The following is a 20,765-nucleotide window of genomic DNA, read 5'->3' on the forward strand; positions in this document are numbered from 1 at the left end:
TAGGCTTTTCCACCAAATAGGGCCCTATCTAGACTAAGATTTGGAAGGTGCTGGCTAGCACATGTGAAGAGCCTCATGTCTAAGGCTGTACACTAGGAAAAAAGGTGGGTTTTTTAAACCATGTGTAATCTAATGTGTTGTTTAATGTGTCAAATCCTAGTGTGGACAAAGCAGTTTGTGGTTTTCACATATGTTAGAAGGTTGGGGGAAATGCAAAGGGGAACCTCAGGTTTACCTCCATCTTCCATGTGGTAAAACTCCCACCTTTTTTTTCCTAGCAAAGACAAGTGCACAGTGCCTTGTTTGCACTAAGCATGTTAGCTAACCTTCCAAATCCGAGTCTAGACAAGGCATAGGAAGTAAATGTGGTGTTATGTAGATTGAAAAAATGCATGGTGTTTTTAAAATGTTAGCCAACACTTGTTAGTTAACATGTTTTTAAATGCCACTTAGCACCTGGTCTATACAAAGTGATGTCTAAAAATATTAGCTGTAAGTTAGCTAGCCCTTAGCATTGACTACACCAAGCTATATATTTATAAAAAATCACTGTCTTTGGATATGTCTACTCTACCGGGATTCTACTGGCATAGCTACATCACAGTAGCTAAAGCAGCATAACTCCTTAGTGTAGATGCAGTCTACACTGATGGAAGGGCTTTTTCCCATCAATACAGTATAGGAGTACCACCTCCCAAAACAACAGTAGCTACTTTGACAGAAGCGTTCTTCCGTCGACCTACCTGCGTCTACAGTGTGGGTTAGGTCAACATAGCTGTCAGTTAGGGGTGTAGATATTTCACACCCCTGACCAATGTAACTATGTTGACCTAAACTTTAAGAGGAGACCAGGTCTTTGTTGGCCATACTAATTTTCCTGGTCTGGAAAAGCCCTGCATGTCTATTATAGGCAACCTATTATGCTTACTCTCTATGTGCTACTGCCACAGACTTCCAATGTGACCATGAGTAAATCACATAATTTCTCTGTAATTCATTCCCAGTCTGTAAAATGTGGTGGGTAATAATTCTCTACCTCACAGGGAGTGTTCCAAGGATAAATCAATAAATGCCTGGGAGGTTGTCAGATATGTTGGTGGTGGGGTCTATATAAGTACCGGGGTGTATTGGTTCCAGGAGGAGTGGAGTGTATTGACAAGGTTCAGTTCAATACATAGCCCCAAATATGGAACAAATTAGTAAAATTGAAGAGAAGGGGAGAAATACGGAAAACATCAGTGAAAGGAAATCTCTATATTAAAGGGAAATAGTTTTGCGAAATAAGAGCCAACCACTGAGAATTTTACACATCAGTCTAAACAGCACAGAATTTTGAGTAAGAAAGGAGTAAAAGCTGAAAAGGTATCAGGCTTTGGCCTACAAAGAAAAATCTATGTACGTTCTGTTTCATAAATCTTCACATATGAAATAAAACAATTAATTTTTTTTAAAAGGATCATTAGTTAGCCTTAGTTGGTTATCATTAGCCTTTCCCATTTCTAAATGGGAATGTGGGAGTTTGGCTTCAGAATATGGGACAGTCTATTGGGATAAGGGACTTGAAAGATACTGTATTTCACCAGCGGTGATCAGTTCATTATGGTTATAGGCAAAAAATGCTCAGTGAGGTCAGGTGTTGGCCCTGTGGGAGCTTAACTTGAGTAAGGACCAAGTACAAACTAAGCGTGGACCGCAGGATTAGGTCCATTATCATTAGCTAGAAACATAAGTCTTCCAGGTGCTTCAGTATTATCTCAATGAAAGGAGTGTGTGCATGTGCACACAGATAGTGAACATAGATAAGTTGTAAGCAGTAACAAAATACTTGCATTGACAGACGCAATAAAAAATGTTGCAGATGGTAATAAATATTTCTTAGATGCAATTGTTTTCTAGTGACTAAAATAAATACCTAAAAATAAATGCTGGCTATAAATAAATATTGGCTTACAACCAGATTTCCTTGCTGTTTATTGAAAGGCAGTAGCTTGACTTGCTTTCCATTATATGACCAATTTTGACCTCCTCTCTAACTTTGCCTAAATGAAACCAAATGTGCCTGACGTTTCTCATGTGGAGTCTTCTGCCAGAGTAAAATTGTTTTGGAACAATAAAAGGCAGTTGGGCAAGGTGTTTTTTTAGATATGAGATTTTTCACTTTAAAGAAAAAAAATACCTTGTTAACACTCCCGTTCCCCTCTTTCCCCCACCCCTCCCTTGGTATGTCATATCTCAGAAACAGTTTGCCCAAATTTTGTTTATTTTTCCAGTATTCAGTGATGGATGGTTTCTTTGTTTATTTTTGGAAAGTATGTTGGGTTGATATTGGAGTTGTTTTGCTGTGGCTTTTAAAAATTTAAATTATAAAATGAGCTCTAGAGGGTCATTTGCTGGGCTTTGTGGGGCATTCATATGCCAAGCAAAGCAGAGAGCTCTACCAGATCCAAATAGCTTTCAGAGAAGAGAGAGGTGATGGGGCAGTAGTCTCATTGGTCTTGCAGAGTGTACATACTGGTGAGCCTCCTAGAGGGAGTTGGTAGTGGAATATAGAGCTTTTCACTTCATTGCATCCCTGGTTAGTAGTGGCCTAGCATTGGTAGCTATTGATGTTGCTTTAGTGTCCTATGCAAAATGATGCTGCTTTCAGTCCAGTCCCTAGTGGACAGGTATCCATGTAACAAAAATTGACACCAAAACTATCAGTCAAGAAATTTCATATTTGTTCCATTCCTCCAGTTCTTATTATTTTATTCTGCCTTTGGAATGGAAGAGGCTTCACACCAAGTACGTACACAAGAGGAGCACCAAAAAGAGGATAGGTATTTAGAAATTTGGTTGCTCTTTCTATCATACTCAGAGAAGGTGGACTCCCCAGCAAGCAAAACAGAATCTTTAGCCAGGTTCTTTGAATATTAATCTGATCCTGAATAAGCGATGTACCATGTACTATGTTAATGTTTTATTGTAACTTTGCCTTAATAAAAAGGTTTAAAAAACCCTCAGACTTCTTAGCAGTTTCATTAATGAGGTCAAGATGTGAATAGTTATAAAGAATGAACTAACTGTAGAAGTCTGTTATCCCACCAAGGTAGAAAGAAGCTTGCGTTTCTCTTCCCATGCTGTGCCTGCTGTATGAATAGACAGAGGACTTTGGTCTGCTGAGTATTGAAGCACCTTCATAGGCATTGAGTTCACACACACATATTTAAAAAATAAGATATTTTTGTTAAATATTCTGTATGTCATGAAACTATATTAACCTTCTTTGTTTATAGAATCATAGAGTTACAGAATGGAAAAGCCCTGTTGGGTCCCCTAGTAGTTGATCTCTCAGAAATAAATAAACATTTGGTGTTGCGTGTTTGCTAGTGCTTTGTCCAATCTAATTGAACAAAGTAACTTTTAAATTGGTTTGTTTTTTTTTCATTTTTGAAGAATAAAATCATATAAGCATTCTGTCTAAATTTAATTAAAACCTGCATGCATGTTCACCAAGAGTTTAAAAACCCTAATGGGTGTTTCCTAGTTTTGGGGTGATAGATTAGATAAATCTAAAAGGGGCCTCATTTTTAAAAAAGTGCTTAGCACCCACTCTCCAAAACCAGGCCCTTTGAAGGTGTCTCAAGTTGGGCACCCAAAAATTGAGGCACCCAAACTCTATTAGAGTTTTGAAAAGCTTGGCCATAGGCCTTGGTGTGAATTAGGGAACACATTTTTGTTTGAACTTTAAAAAATAACAAATATTTTATTTCCTTATGGAAATCAAAACAGATAATTAAGCTATTAAAAACATAAGCTAAATTCTCCTCCAAAATTGAATGAAATATGTCAATGTAACCAAATCCATAGACGTAAAATATATATTTTTAAAAATTCAGAAAAGGTTCTGTAGAATGCTGCTATTGTTATCTGTGTTAAAGTAATGGATTCAGGCCACAGTCAAGATCAGGGCCCCATTATACATAGCGAGAGAGAATTCCTGCCTCAGAAAGCATACAGTAGGGGTTGGCAAACTTTTTGGCCTGAGGGCCACATCTCAGTATGGAAATTGTATGGAGGGCCGGCTGGGGCAGGGAATTGGGGTGAACAGGGGGATGAGGGCTCCGGCTGGGAGTGCAGATTCTGGTGGGGCTGGGGATGAGGGGTTTGGGGTACAGGAGGGTGCTCCGGGCTGGGATCAAAGGGTTTGGAGGGTGATCAGGCCTGGGGTAGGGGGTTGGGGTACGGGCGGGAGGTCAGGGTAAAGGATCCAGGTAGCGCTTACTTGAAGAGGCTCCTGAAAACAGCGGCCTGTCCCCTCTCGGACTCCCATGCGGAGGTGGGGCCACGCCACTCTGTGCACTGCCCTGTCCCGGTCAATGGGAGCTGCAGAGCTGGTGCTTGGGGCAGCGTGCGGAGCCCCCTGGCTGCCTCTGCTTCCAGGAGCTGCGCAGAGCTGCTGCACGCACAGAGCGGAGCAAGGCAAGCCCCCGACCCTGCTCCCCGGCTGGAGCATCAGAGCGGGGAAAGCACCCAACCCAATTCCCCAGTGGGAACTCAAGGGCTGGATGTGGTCCACGGGCCGTAGTTTGCCCACCCCGGCTTACTGTCTAAACAGATGAGTTAGACAACAGGTGGGGGGTGAGGGAACTGAGTAACAAAAAGGTAAAGGGACTTGTTCAGTGTTGCACAGAAGAGCAGCAGCTGAACTGGGAATAATATCCGCATCTTTTAACTCCCTGTCCAGTGCCCTATCTACTAGACTGCACTACTGCCTCTAGTCTCCACATGCATATTTATATATGTGTGTGTGTTTAGAATTAAAATAAAAATACCAGCCTCTTAAGAACCTATGCACAAATCACATTTTTCTTCCTTGCACTTAGTACAGTAAAACCATATGTTAAACTGTGCTACATCTCTATGAATTTTCCTATAAAGTATTAAAAATGGGTTCCAGATCTTATTAATCTCTTCCATTTTGTTGTGTGTTCCATAAATTACTTAAATTACTTTTTCACATGAGGCTGGGACTGTAGAATCAGTTAGGAATCAGTTGCCCATAAAGGAATTTCTATCTAGCAATCACATTTAAATTGTAATGGATCCATTTTAATGTTGAACCATAGCCCCCATTAGTTCCTGAAGTGCTGACTATAATGCAGACATATGGTTCTAAACGTATTTGCTCCACAACTTTTTCAGTTATTAATACTGATTTGCTTCAGAACATTGTAACCTTTTTAGACTCTCAAACAAGTTTATGTAGTTGCTTCGAGCCATATCCGTTCCCCATCACCGCCCTGGTAATCAGGCTTTGTGCACATGGTGAGTGGGCAGAACAGAGTGGGAGGGGGTGGAATCCTCTTTCCCAAGCCACTTTGGACTTAGGGTTGCCACTTTTCTAACTGCTGGTAACCAGACCCCCAAGGCTCTGCCCCTGCTCCGCCTCTTCCTCCAAGACCCCACCCCCATCCCTCACTTCTCTTCCCCTCTCCCCCCATCGCTCGCTGGATAGTCTGCGTTAATGAAGTATTTCTTCTAGTTTGGTAGGTGTGTGTGTCTCTCCCCCACCCTTCACCCTCCCAATTTTAATCCGTACATTGAAAGAGTAGGTCTTATTATCAGATGTGTTTTAGACATATGGAAATACTGGTTATCTGGTTTAACAGAAAACAATAAATTTTAGAGGCTTGATGGTCCATGTGTATAATTTTCCTGAACAGTTATTATAGTGGGTTTTTTTTGTATAGCCATTTTATGCTCTAATAAATTTGTTAGTCTCTAAGGTGCCACAAGTACTCCTGTCCAGTATTGGCACAGTTTTTCCTTTTATTTTACTGAAACTCATAAAGGTTCTTTTATTAATGAGTTCCATTGCCTCGCAGATTTAGTCTGTGACCCAATTTCCCAGTACAATGTGTTTGTTTACCTTTTTTTTTAAAAGCAGTTTCCCAAATATAGATATCTTTATATGTTCTGGGATTGGATTTTGCTTCTCAGTGAGCTCCATCTCATGCTTTTCAAGATGTAGTTTTACTGGATTAATTGTTTTTACATCTCTTACTTGAGTTTTCTATCCTTTAGAGAGATTTTTATTGGGTTGTCTGGTGGCTGATTTAACAGCTGCAAAATCCCATGGATATTAACCACATATGCCCTAAAGTCAGTTGCAAATCCACTATTAACTTCTATGGGGAAAGGACTGAGCTCAGTGTCTGCCTTCTATCTCAAAGGTAAAGAGCTTAAATCCTATTAGGTTTGCACTTTTATTAAAATTCCTATTTTTCTTTCCATCTCTATGAATTTTTTACTAGTTTTCTAAAGCAAAGTAATTAAAAAATCTGACACCATTTCACACTTATAACACCCCTAAATAATACACACCCTCCCCAAAAAAAAAACAGTTCTTTGAGCATTGCCTGCATGGATCACCATTGAATGTAATGCATGCGGTCTTGACATCTGACCTTGGAGGTCTTGAAAAAACAATGTCCGCTCTATGTACTTGCTCCCCTCCCACCTAAAGACATACCAGTTGAAAGGGATACCATTCTGACCATGTTTCAGTTTCTTCTGATCACTAAAGGCAGGGAGTAAGAACTTAGTGTCTAGCACTATTGTGGTTGATCTCTTTCATTAAAGTTCAATGCATGCTGGCCCAACAATTACAGCTTTCCAAAAAGATCCCTGATTGAACTCATCATTTTGGTTTGTTTTTTCCACATGCTGCCTGTCTGTGCCCTTTTTCTCCCGTCTCTTTTTCAGTGGCAAATGGAAAGAGGAAAAAAGGAGAAAGAGAGAACAATCAAAACAACAAAAATCCCCAAAGCCCCCTTCCAAAAATAAAAAATATTTGGAACTGAAAAATGTTTGAGGAAACAATAGTTTTGTTTGCTTTTCTAAATCGCTGGACTTTGACGTTTTTAATTTTTAAGAAAATCTCTTCAGTTTTTTTTCTTATTGTCTTGTTTAACTTGAGCTTTTTAAACAGATAGCGTGTCTCTAATACGACTTTTTAAAATTGATGTTGCATCTTTACATTGTTGAATTTGTTTTATATTTGAAATGTTTGGGACCTTAACTTATATGGTCCCCATTACGTAGTATCTGAGTACCTAACAGATGGGGGAAGCATTATTAGACCATTTTTACAGATGGGGAAGTGTGCACAGAGAGACTGATCTATGTCTATACTATCACTTATGTCAGCAAACTTATGTTGCTCAGGGATGTGAAAAAAACAATCCCCCCAAGTGACATAAGTTTTGCTGGCATAAACGTTGGTGTGGACAACGCTATGTCAGTGGGAGAGCTTCTATCACCACTTGTTTAGGTGGTTTTATTATGTCAATGGGAGAGCTCTCTCCCATCGGCATAGAGCGGCTACATGAGCAATCTTACAGTGGTGTAGCTGCATTGGTACAGCTGTTCTGTTGGAAGTACGCTAGTGTAGACATGGCTTAAGTGACTTGCCCAAGGACACACAGGAGTCAGGACTTGAACCCCGATTTCCTGAGTCATGGCTGGCTCCCCAACTTCTGCATTATCCTTCCTGAGTTAACAGTATAAGCTACGTTGTACTCAGCTTCTTTTTTACACCAATAAAAAGCTCTTTTTCTTTTAATCTTGGCAACTAAACAGTTGGGAAAACACATTCTCTAACTTGTGATAATGTGGAAGAGTATAGCTGCTGATTGTACATTTCACAATGATGAGCACGGATTGTACCATTTATTTTTAATGCTAAAGTTAGGTACGGTGCCTCACAAAATCCAGCAGGCTGGCTTATGTACAAACTGCATGCAGCAGAAAAAACCTACTACAGCCCTTATAAGATTGTCAGTGTCAATACATTTAACTAAATGTAACTATGGAACGTTTAGATTGAAACATAGTTTCAATTGAATAACATCGCTATAGCAAATTTTCAAGATTTCACAGTTGTCAGGATGATGATGAGCTGGTGATAAGTAGATGAATATGAGCTCACTGCTTTTGCGTTAAGCATAGTGGGCTAACGTTGGGAGCAATATAATATTACTGGCTTAGTGTCAGCTGCGGAAAAATATGGTGAATTTCTGGGGATTCATAGCGTGGGCTTCATAAAGCATTTTACTGCCATAGAAAGCTCTCACAATTATACGTACACACACGCCTACAAATTCTGTCTGGATCTTGTAAATGCCAATACGTTGTGGCATGGGAGTCTAGTTTTGTTTTGTTTTTTAGTAGAAGGAATTGAATGTATAGAATGCTGGAAAAGGCTATATGGTGAAGCAGAGATACAAGGAGCCTAGATCAAGGCCAGTTAGAAAACCTGAACATGGTAAAACAGGAGAAATTGAGTGAAAGCAAGTAATGAGATTAGTAGCAGAAGAAACTAAAACAACCCCAAGAACAACAAAAAGAGAAAATTGAGCATGATGTGCTCTGTTTGATGCTGAATGAGAGGTTTTATCTATACAAATTAACAAAGGAAGGAAGTGATCAGTTTTCTGTAGAGTGATTGTCAGGAATTTGAGGAAACTGAGTAGAAAATAGAAGGTATATTGAATAGTAATTTTGCAGAGATGAAGATGGTTGCTTGCCAAATTGAGGATCAGGTTTTTAGTGTGATGGTTGACTTCATTCTCATGAAGGAATGATTAGCCTTCAAAAGTCCTGAAAATACTATACTGAGTTATAATTTTTAGTACTAAATTGTAGACTTAGATTTGCAAAGATATTTAGGCTGCTAGAGATACAGATGGACACCTGGTGGTATTTTCAAAACCACCTAAGTGAGTTAGATGCTTAACCTGCGTAGGTGCTTTGGTAAACTCTATTAGGCTCCTATCTGCATCTTTAGGTTCCTAAATACTTTTACAAATATGTCCCTTAATTCATAACCCTCCCTGAGCAGAGCAGCTGCTGCTACCCCTTTTGATAGGATACACTCTGAATTCATACCAGCAACAGGCCAGTTTTGTATGCTGGTATTTTTTGGGAGATGGGGGGAATGGCTTTGCTCTGAGCACTGGCTTACAGCCCTTGCATATCTTAAGCACAAAGACTTGTTATTAGCCCTTGTGCAGAGGATGCAATGATTAGGGAAGGATCTTTTTCCCCATGCTTCCTCGATCCCCTGCAGTGCAGAGACACAAGGAAAGTAGCAATCTAACCCTGGGTTACTATATTCACTTTAGCAAGAGTCAAGTTGTCATTGTGGATTAAAACACCAGGCTTTCATATCTGCAAACCTGTGTTCAAACCTGACAGCAGTCACTAGTCAAGTGTTTGTTTGTAGTAATCTGGTCCCTATAAAACAACACTGCCACACTGCATAGCAATAACATATGAGGTTATATTAAGGAAAGGATTAATGCTGAAAAATGTATAATTCCTTTAGATAAATTCATAGTATGTCTTTACCCCAAATAGTGTTTTCACTATTTTCCTTCAAATTCCTCCTTAAAACTCTCCTTTACCATGGTGCTTACAAAAATACTTGACAATGGTTAGGCTGTTGGTGAGCTGAAACCATTGCGTATCATGCTGGCCAATGTTACCTTACCGTTTCCTTGCACTCCCAGCTCTGTCTGTATCCATCTGTTGTATACTTAGCTCTTTGCGACAAGGAATGTTATGTGTTTGTACAGCGCCTAGCACAATGAGATCTGCGTCCATGATTAGGGTTCACAGGTGCTACAATCATACAAATAATAACTTTTGGTTATCTCCATCTCTAAATGGGTCTAACACAGAGTTCCCAAACGTTTCCTCTTGTGCCCTCCCCCCCTTCCAGTAATGGGATGTGTCCAAGGTCCCCTGGGCCGGAAGCCAAGATGTGGCCGGGGGCTGGGACCGGGAGTGGGGTCGGAGTGGAGCTGGGGGCAGAGCAGGGATGGGTGGCGTTCCCTCCCCACCCTATGTTGGGGCTGGCCAGGCTCTGCTGCATCCTCCTGGATGTTTTTCCATGCCCCCTTAGGGGGGCACACAGTTTGGAGACCACTGGTCTAACAGAATTAGAGGAGCTCTGAAAACGGGAAATGAAAACCGTTCCATTAAGGAGAGATTCATAAGAGATTCTGACTAGTTAGTTTAGTCACAGGCGCCGGCTTCCAACTTTCTCTGGGAGCAGGGCCATCCCAAGGGGGGCGCGGGGCTCAGGGTGGATGTGACGAATCCGTCACTTGTGGGACCGACTGCGGAAGGCTCTGGGGGCGGAGGGAGGGAGGAAGCTTGGTTGCCAGTGGGTGCTAACCACAGAGTCAGCGCCTATGAGTTCAGTAGTGGAAGGTGATGTGAAATAACGAGAGAGAGCCATGACAGAGGCATATATAATAATGAATAGAGTGGAAAAGGTTAGTCAGGTGCTCCTATTAACCTTTTCTGATGATAAAAGTTAAAAAGAGACCCAATGAAGTGATAAAGCAATGAATTTAATACTGATAAAAGGAAATGATTTACATAATTAACCTGTGGAACTCATTGCTACTGACAGAGTTTAGTAGAATTAAACAAATTTCACATTGTGGGCTAGACTGTGAGCACCTTGTTCGTATTGTTAACAGTGACTCACAAGAGTAGACCAACTGGAGTCAATGGGGGACCACTCGTTTGACATACTAGTCACCAGCATGAGCACTGGGTTCTCCATCTGGCCCTTCAGGAAGAGCTAGTTAAGATAATTATTTATTTATAAGGTAAACACACACACATGCTTCAGTGTGTAAACCAACCAGGAGTTGGGGAAAAAACTTCCCACTGGAGGTATGTTATGATATAATTATCAATTATGGTAGTTTTAGTTCTTCCTCTGAACCACCTGGTCGTGGCCACTGTGGAAGACATGCTTCAACAATTCATAGTATGTTCATATAGGGCCTAATGCAAAGCCCATTGAAGTTAATGGAACCACCGACTCCAAAATGCTCTGGATCAGGCACATAGCAAGTAGCTTGTATTTCAGGAGAGGTTTTCAGCAGCACCTAAGGGAGATAGGTGCTCAGTTCTCTGGCTTTCAGTGGGTTTTGGGCACCTAATACCTTCGGGAAATCTTGAAAATCCAACCATTGATGTGTTATTTATAAAATGTTCATGGAACTATTTCCCTGATTGTGACAGTTACAGCTGTGCAGTACACTGGGGTCACGAAAAGTGGATGTACAAGATTCTACAAACCTTCCTCATCTACAGTGTCTCTAAGGATGATTGTATCAGTTCCTGCTACTCAGAGGTCCTGTAGGCATTGGATTTCCTCTTTCAAACATATCAAACGGTGATAGATCTAGGTAGTGTGTAGTTTCAAATGTTTTGTTTATGGATACTTATTTATGTATAACATTTTGTGGAGATGATTCATTCTCTAGTGGACTATCTGTTTAAGAAAACATTAAAGTTTTTTAGGTTGCATATTCTGCACTTAGTATAATCCCTGGAGATAATGCTTTTTGTATTTGTTATACTATTGTTTTTGGGGATAAAAGTTGCTCTTCCTATTTGTACAATGTGTGATGAGTAAGAGCAATGCAAATTTCCCTTCTTCTACTTTGGTTACACCAATTTTATTATTAATATTACTGAACACTTACTAAAGCAACACTTACTTCTTGCATTCAGTTTATCACTGGAACCCTTGATTAGAAATTTCCACTCAAGTGGAGTAACGAACTATGTCTTTATTTACTCAATTGGTTTGCCTGTTTGTCCCATTTCTGGGAAGAAATCTAATTGTTCTTTTCCCTGGCTCTTTTCTTGAGCAGAAATCCAAGGCTATTTCTACCCAACAGCACTTTACCACTATAGAAATACTGGTATAGGATAGCAGCAAAGCATTGCTAGTGTGGATACCGCTATATTGGTAAAGCTGCACTTTGTACCAACATAATAAAACTACCCCTAGGCAAAACAAGCTCTACAGGTAAAAGCACAGCTTTGCTGATATAGCTGCATCTACACTGGGGATTCTGCCAGGACAGCTGTGTTGGTCAGGAGTCACACCTCTTCACAACCCTGACTGATACAGCTATGCAGGTAGAAGTCTGTACCATAGACGGCCTAAAATAGCTTTCTTTAGCCTTTATGCTCCTTGTAGCTGTGGCCAGCTAACTTTAAATTTTAGGCAATAAGTGTCTGCACGTTAGTGCATGCATTTCAACTTGAATTCTCCATATGTCTATAAATCTGTTTCTTGTAACCTCACCAACCAAGTCTTAAGCCTACTCTGTGTTGCCCCCTCAGAGTCAGAGAGAGACATAGGAGAGCTGATTGCAGAATTGTTGACAGGGGGTTCGAAGTCCATTCCTTACTTTCTCTCTCGTGTGCTTAAATTTGTCCTACTCAGAGTAGTTGCTCTCTTCTGAGGATCAGACAATTCTGTACTGTAACTAGGAAGTCATATGTCTAAGGCAATGCATTAAAGGGGTTTCTTTTAACAGAATTGAGGGGGAAAAGACAAAACAATTCATTGATCAAGAGTAAAGACAAATCTGACTTGTGTGCTCCCTAAAGGCCAGATTGTGCCACCTGTGATCACACATTGACTAGTACCTTGCCCCATGAGTAATCCTATGGAACCATATTAATTTTGACTATTAGTATTTGGGTTGCTGTTAAGAAGTCTTATAATACCACAAAAGCTATAGCCCCCAAGCCCTGGACTAAATGTTATCTAGCTTGCTGTTGAGTTGTTTTCAAGAAGTCACTGGTATTAATATTATCCTTTCTTCAGACTCCTTATCAGATTTAATCAATGTCACAAGAAATATCACTGGAGAGGCAATTCTTTGAGTAGCTGTCCCTATGTGTGCATATGCACTTTCAGGTGCATATACATGCCTGTGTGCATTCGATCAGAGATTTTTTTGGTAGCAGTGTCTGTGGGTCCAGGCTGAGCCCTACAAATCGTGCTCTGATCTGAGGGTGTATAGGGAAAGGTGGACCCACCAACATTCTAGTTCCTTTTCACTGCTTGCACCCTGAGACAGAGTTTTGTGGTGTCTGTTGGTTAGCTTTACTAATCCTTTATTTTTCCATACGTTGTTTCATTCTTTTTATTTCTTTTTTTTCAGTTCAACTTTGTTTTGTTTTTCATGCACCTTCTGTGCAAATTTTTTTGGGGGGGTCACCTCACATTTGGCTTTTTCCCAGCAGTCAGGGTCTCCCTGCCCACCTTGATTCCTTTAAGAGCCCCTTTTTCTGCTTTGGATAGGTTCAAACCCCCACGGGTTTAAACCTTGCCAGACCTGCAAAAGGTCTTTCCCCTCAGCAACAGACAACTACTGCCTCAAGGAGGCTCATATTCTGTCAGTGTAAGGTCTGCTCCGGCTTCAAGACAAGATCTAGGAAGTTCAGGGAAAACAGGCTCCAGGTACTCCTCATGGAATGCTCCTTGAATCCTACTTCTGATTCAGGCCATGGATGGACACACCTGCCCCCACACCCACTCCTGGCTTTGAGGATCCAAATGACTCATTGACCTCCATGGCTCCATTTCTGACAAACAAGTGTCAGGGGACAGTTTCAAAATCCCTGAAGCATCCTGAAAAAAGATGTCGCAAGTCCCCTGGTAGGGAGTGGAAAGGGAAGGGAAAATCACCCCAAAGGTTAGTTAATAAGGAGAATTTGCATCCTGGCATGGGTACTGCTGAGGCTCCTAATCTCCCCCTCTACCCTTCCAGTACCAAGACTCACATAATGTTTAAAAAGACTTGGTGCTTCCTACAGCAAGAAACCCTACTCAGCACTGGTGTTGGTACCCAGCTCAATGCCCTTTAGGTAAAAGAACTCTTCAAAGAAATCTGCTCTGGCTCCCCTGGTACCTGCCCCACCAGCAGGAGCATAAGGGTTGTGTAGATTGTCCTGATATCCTGTCTCTGGTACCACTGCTACATCACAGCTGGTTATACAGCGGCCTTTCTCACTGGTCCCAAGCAGATTCCTGCTGTCAAGGGATCTCATGGTCCTTAAGGAATCTGACTACCCTTTCTTAGTACCATGACGACCAGCCTCCCTCTGCCATGCAGAAACAGGGAAGAATATTTCCTCAGATTCTGAGGTCTCCATCCAAGGTTCTGCCTCCTTCTCCTGAAATCTGCTTTGAAGCGGAGCTCCCAGGACTTAGTCAGTGATGAACCAACCACCTTGGCAGCAGCGCCTTTAGGATCCACCACTGTACCCCTAAGCTCTACCACCATAGGCCTTCTGAAATCCTTGGGCCCCATATGGAGACCAGTATTACAGAGCACCCTTCAGCAAGAAGTCCCACTTAGAGGGGCACCCCCCAACAAACAATGATCATGCCCCCCTGCCCGGCGATGACCCTCCCAGGTGGCACTCTGGGGAGGGACCCACCACAGTGTTCCTTTGAACTAGGGTACCACTGAGCCCTTTGACTCACCAGCCTGGGCTCCCTCTGACACTGTGCTGCTGTGACAAGCTGCAGACCCGCTCCGGGTCCTACACTTCCACCAGCATTCACACAGGTAGGGGTACACCCAGCTGCAGTTACATGCAAGGCTCTCTGACCATCCACTGCATGAACCAACAATAGAGAGGCTACAGCCAAGATGACCCCCGGCTCTCCAGCCATGCATGCCCCCTCTGGCATATAAACCAAAATGCATACCATCTTGCATTGCACAGGGAACTGTACAGCGTAAGCTCATAGAGCTGACCTCTCTCTCAATGTGGAGAGGAAATGCAACAGCCCCTACCCCTTGAGACAAGATTTCCAAGCATTTCACTCCAAACTTACTGGTTTAGATAAAAACATAAAATAAGTTTATTAATTACAAAAAGATAGATTTTAAGTGATAAATGATAGCAAGCAGATTACCTAGTAAATAAACAAAAACTCAAACTAAGCCTAAGATACTAGAAAGATAGGATATGAATTAGCAATTTCTCACCCTGGCTGGTGATACAAGCAGGCCGGCAGATTCTTAAGGGACAAGCTGTATTTGCTTTGCAGTTTGGGATCCCCGCCCCCATTCCAAGTCCTTTTCCTTAGGAGCTTCTCTTAGGTGTTCAGTTGTGGGGAAGTGAAGAACAACAGATGATGTCACTCCCTGCCATATATAGCTTTAGCAGATGGCGGGAACCCTTTGTTTCAAACTTGGCTCCCAGACCAGTTTGTGGAAAAATACAGACATCCCAAAATGGAGTCCAGAATCATGTGGCCTGGTCACATGCCCTGGCATACCTTGCTGAGTCCTAGCAGCCATTACTTACGGGCTGTCTGGAGCATTCTCAGGAAGGCTCACCAGGTGGAGGATAAGCTTCTCCTAAGGCCTATTGTTTTTCCTAATGGCTCATTACCTTGAATAGGCCCTTCGCAGCCCACTATCTAGACTGGAAGCAATTTGCCTAGTGGGTGTCACGCAGGTGTGACTACATGTGAAATACAGATACATAGTCAATATTCATAACTTCAGATACAAAAATGATACATGCATACAGATAAGATAATTATAGTCAGCAAATCATAACTTTTCTAATGACACCTTACATGACCCATCTTGTATAAAATGCATCTTAATTATGTCATAATTATATCAGAATCATACAACTATGAAGAACATGAGGTGCAGTATTATAGGGCACCCTTCAGCAAGAGGTCCCTCTTAGAGGGGCGCCCTCCAACATACCATGATCATGTCCCCCCTGCCTGGTGATGACCCTCCAAAGAAACACCATCTGGGAGTTGAGGATAAGGTGGCAATATCTAACAAGTCCTCTTCCTCCTCCCTGGCCAAGTGACTTCAGTGGTAGATTCAGTAAATGAGAGAGAGAGACAACATCATCCACCCCACAGGCAAGGAGCTCAAACATTTGGACCTTTTTGATTGGAAAAAAGTACTCTTCAACTGTGCTTCAGCTTAAAGTAGCTAACTACCAGGCCCAAGTGGCTAAATATGACTATATGAACTACAGTAAATTCATTCATTTTATTAATTATTTGCCACAAGATCAGAAGCCCTAATCTCCAAAGGCCTCATTGGATGCAGCTGATACAACCTCTTGCTTGATAGCAGCCACCGTAGTTGCACGCCATGCTTCATGGCTGCAATCCTCCAGGCTTCTCAGAGAAGTCCAGAACATGGTTGAAGATTTCTGTTTAGAAAGTCCCAAGTTCTTCAGTGATGCCAGAGAAAGTCCTTCCACTTGTTAAAGGATTTGAGAATAATCCTTTAATCCTTGGGCATACTGTATACATTCCTGTGACCAAAAAGAAATGTAGCAGATCACAGGCTGCGAGGAGATCTTACCCAGCACTGTACTATATGTATCGGAAGCCTTTGGAACCACACAGAACGAAGCCTATGTATCAGAGGAAAAATTCCTCATTGACTACCACCACCCAGCCAACAGCTTTTAGATGCTTTGGTTGAGAGCCACTAATCACTTTGTCTCCTGGAGCCATTGCTGCACCATCCTTTCCTGTCCCATCTTCCCATTCTATGGGGATCATCCTTTCCATTTCAGACCATCATGGGAGCAGATCGCCTCAGGCAGAGGGGTGCTAGAAGTTTTTACATGAGGATTTGCCATTCACTTCAGTGCCACACCATGCCTCCATCGTCCCCTTTCAGGGAACCTTCTCACAAGGATCTATTGAGGCAGGAAGTTCAGTCCCTTCTGCTCCTGGGGGTGATCAAACCAGTTCCCTCTCCTTTCATTGAGAAGAGGTCCCATTCCAGATACTTCCTGGTACCCAAGAACAAAGGAGGATGGAGACCAATCCTGGACCCCGGAAGTCTGAACACCTTCATCCAAACACAGAGGTTCAGGATGGTAACCGTAGCAGGTTACCATCTCTAGATTCAGGGGTCCTCAACCTTCTGGATGCATATTTCCATATAATAATCCCATTCACAAACACTTTCTACAACCTCCAAAAGTCCTGGGTTTTGTGGGACTGTCCTGCTTTGACCCCCAATACTCTTGTCCCAATTGAAGGGAAATTTGCCTGGTGCCCCCATTTGAGAGGGCCCCCAAACTGAGTGCTGTTGTGACCTGCTGCACAAGGTTGCAATGCCACTCTGATTTGGCCCATCCATTCCTTTGTCTCCATTTATGGAGACGCAGACAGGCCAAATTTGAATGTCATTGTGACACTGTGTGCTAGGTCACAGGGCCACTTAGGCTTGGCCCATCTGCCACTCTGTCCCACTTTAGCTACTTGGGAGGTATGCTACGGTTCAGTCAGCAATGATCACTATCAATACAGACTCTGTATTGATCTCCCCCAGTATCTTTACCAAAGTATTTTGGTTGTGGCAGCAGAGCTACGACAGCTAGGGATGATCGCTGTCTCAATGACTGGCCCCTCAAGGGCTGGTCCCTTCCTGCACTACAGTCTGTGACCAGCAATGCCCTGGCTCTCCTCTGCTCCCTGGGACTGAGTTTCAATACAAAAAAGCTCACTTTGATGCCTGTCCAACACATAGCATTCATAGAACCACCCTGGACTCCACAACTGCCTGAGCCTTCTTGCTCGTGTACAGATTTACCACTATGATCAATCTCATCTCTGCCCTTCAAAGGAGCCCTCAAGCCACAGCATGGACCTACCTGCAGCTGCTAGGCCACACAGCAGCCTGCCCATTTGTTACACTCCACCCAGACTGCAGTCGAGATATCGCCAAGCCAGATTCTGGAGAGCCTATGCACCCCACAAATGAAAGGTCTGTGTGGGGATCCCATTCTCACTTTTTCCTCACCCCACCCACCATAAGGACTGTTACCAGAGATGCCTCATTGATGGGTTGGGGAGGTCACTTCCAGGGCCTTATAGCCGAAGGCAGATGGACTTCCCAAGAATTCACACTTCATATCAAACTACTTGACATCAGAGTGGTCCGATACGCAAGCATTCATTTCCTTCCCTTCATAGAGGGCAAATTGGTCAGGATTATGATGGAAACAAAGCATCCATACACTATGTAAACCTCCAAGGAGGAGCAAGAATCCCTATCCTTATGCATGCACAGAGGCAATACAACTTTGTAACTGAGCTCCATCAAGATCCGCCGTGCAGCTGTGACAGTTTTTCATTCACCTGTGGATGGGCTTCTGTATTCGCACACCCCATAGCATCCAGATTAATCTAGGGCTTGGTCAACCTTTTCTCCTGTGTCAGAGAGCCTATACTACCTTGGGACCTCAATTGTGTTCCAAATACCTTAAGGAAACTATTGTTTTAAGCCCCTAGTGATCTGCTCTCTCTGTTTTGTCCTTCAAAACCTCCTCCTTAATAGCCATCTCCTAAGCCAGGAGAGTAGGGGAATGGGTGTGCTTATGGTGGATCTACCCTACAATTTATTCTATTGAGATAAAATGACCCTTTGCCCACACTGTTTTTCCCATAACCAGCACATTCTGTTGCTAATCATCTACCCTAAGCCATGTAACTCCAGGGGGGAAGCTAGCCTGGTCCTTAGAAGGGCCCTAGCTTTCTACATGTCAAGAACCAGGCCTTTCAGAGCCTCCCCTTGACTCTGTTTTTTGTCTTTTCTGATAGAATGAAGGGAGCCTCTATCTCCACCCAAAGATGTCTAAATGGGGTCTCAAGCTACATTTTGTCATGCTACAAAGCTTCTGGATCACATCCTCCTCCTAAGGTGACTGCCCATTCTAGCAGGGAACAGTGCTCTTATTAAGAACACTCTCATTAGACATTTGTAAAGCCACCATCTGGTCATCTCATATCTTCTCCTGGCACTATGCTATCATACATACTTCTGGAGCAGATGATGCCTTTAGAATGGCTATCTTGCAATCAGTACTAGATTCTACTCCTCACCTCCCACCTCCATAGTCTAGGCCAGTGGCTTTCAACCTTTCCAGACTACTATATCCCTTTCAGCAGTCTGATTTGTCTTGCGTACCCTCAAGTTTCACCTTTAAAAACTACCTGTTTACAAAATTAAACATAAAATACAAAAGTGTCACAGCACACTATTGCTGAAAAATTGCTTACTTTTTCATTTTTACTATATAATTTAAAATCAATTGGAATTTAAATATTATACTTACATTTCAGTGTATAGTATAGTGTTTTTCAACCTATTTACCACTGTAGGCTGCATATGCAGCTCTCTATGTGTTATGTGGGCCACATACACCCAATATATATACTACCTGAGGATGTCACATGGGCCACAGCTGTGTGCTGATTGGACCGCAAGTGGGCCGTGGGTAGAGAACCACTGATATAGTACATAGAGCAGTATAAACAAGTAATTGTCTGTATGAAATTTTAGTTTGTACTGACTTTGCTAGTGCTTTTTATGTAGCCTGTTGTAAAACTAGGCAAATATCTAGATGAGTTGATGTACCTTCTGGAAGACCTCTGCGTACCCCAGGTGTATGCATACCCCTGGTTGAGAACCACTGGTCTAGGCACTTCTTGGGAGTCTCTGAAGTGGAGCACCCACAGGGACAACTACCCCAAGAAGGAAAGGTTACTTGTACAGTATGTGGAGTTCTTAAAGATGTTTTGTCCCTATGGGTGCTGCACTCTCTTTCCCCTCTGCTTCAGAGTCTTGTCTCTGGCCAGATTTTGTAGTGGCAAATGTATTGGAAGCAGGGGATCCTGTGATGGGGTGGACTAGGCCCAGAGGCCACCTGCTGGAGGCCTCAGGGTCCTGCCACACCCATCCCAGGAAATGAGCTGTGGAACTAAGTCCTGCAAGTGGCCTAGCGAGACTGTGCAGGAAGCAGCCAATTGGGGGAGGCTGCAAGGTGCTAGCCAATCAGAGGGTTTCAGGCTAGTGTATAAAAGGAGCTGCAGTGCAGACCAGAGCCAGTTCTTTGTGGAGCCAAAGGAGTGCAGATGGTGCTCCAGACTGGCTAAAGGGAACTGCAGCAGCACAGACAGCTCAGCCCTGGCAGGGACTGGGTGAATGAGGAAGAGCTCCTGGCTGGCTGCTGGGCCTGAACATAGAAGAGCCCAGAGGTAAGGTGAAGCTTTAATGAAGGCTGGGTCTGGGGGAAGAGGCCCAGGGAACTGAAAGCAGTTTGGTTGAAAGGACATGGTGGTGCATGGCTGCTATTCTCTGGGTCCTTGTGCTGGGACCCAGAGTAGTGGGTGGGCATGGGGCCCCCCTCATAGACCACTGGGGAAGTGACCTCCACTTGGACAGTGATAAACCCCCAGAAGGGGATCTGAACTACTTAATGACCCAACTGGTCAACCCAGAAGGGCCCAGAGAGGGTGAAACCATTGTCTCCAGGGAGGAAGCCCCGGGGGCATGGCCTGGCTAGGACTGTCTAAAGACTGCAGACACATCTGACCAGAAGGGGGTGCTCACATGCTGTTACAGACCCCTTTTCCTATAAACCCTTGGATTGGAGCACAAGCATGAGTAGGACACAGATGCATGGACGCTGCTATTGAAAATCTCTGATTTGAAGTCACACAGTGCTTGTGCTCCTGAAGTGTAGCACCCATAGAGACAAAACATCTTGAAGAACTGCAGTTACTGTACAAGTAAGCAACCTCTCCTTAGATAATCATCTTAAAGTTGATGGTATATAATTTAGTCAGGAACCTGAATTTCCTTTGTGTAGATACTGTAAGACAGGTTAAGTGTTAATACCATTTTCTTTCAAATGGAACTCTTAAAATAAAACCTGCATCTTTCCTGTGAACAACTTGTGGGTCTTATAGAAAAAGAGAGGCTGATGGAGAGAATCAATGCCACTTGAGTGAGACACAGTTTATTATTAACTTTATCTCCATTCTCAACACAATCATGGATACCTCAGGCAAATGGAAATTATGCAACCTTTTTGAG

General features: G+C 42.8%; 1 protein-coding gene across 6 annotated transcripts in view; it reads left to right on the forward strand.

The window, feature by feature from the left end:
• The window catches only part of PRKCE (protein kinase C epsilon), a 498,954-nt gene that overhangs the window by 229,259 nt on the left and 248,930 nt on the right, over nt 1–20,765 (forward strand). Inside the window, exon 1 of one of the 6 annotated variants that reach the window (XM_065590682.1) lies at nt 19,794–19,924. The exons of the other annotated variants lie outside the window; for them this stretch is intronic. The gene's annotated coding sequence lies outside the window, so the exon portion shown is untranslated. Of the gene's footprint in view, nt 1–19,793; nt 19,925–20,765 lie in introns of those variants that run through there. 6 annotated transcript variants of the gene reach the window in all.

This window comes from Chrysemys picta, chromosome 3 (genome assembly GCF_011386835.1).
Source record: "Chrysemys picta bellii isolate R12L10 chromosome 3, ASM1138683v2, whole genome shotgun sequence".
Classification (NCBI taxonomy): domain Eukaryota; kingdom Metazoa; phylum Chordata; order Testudines; family Emydidae; genus Chrysemys; species Chrysemys picta.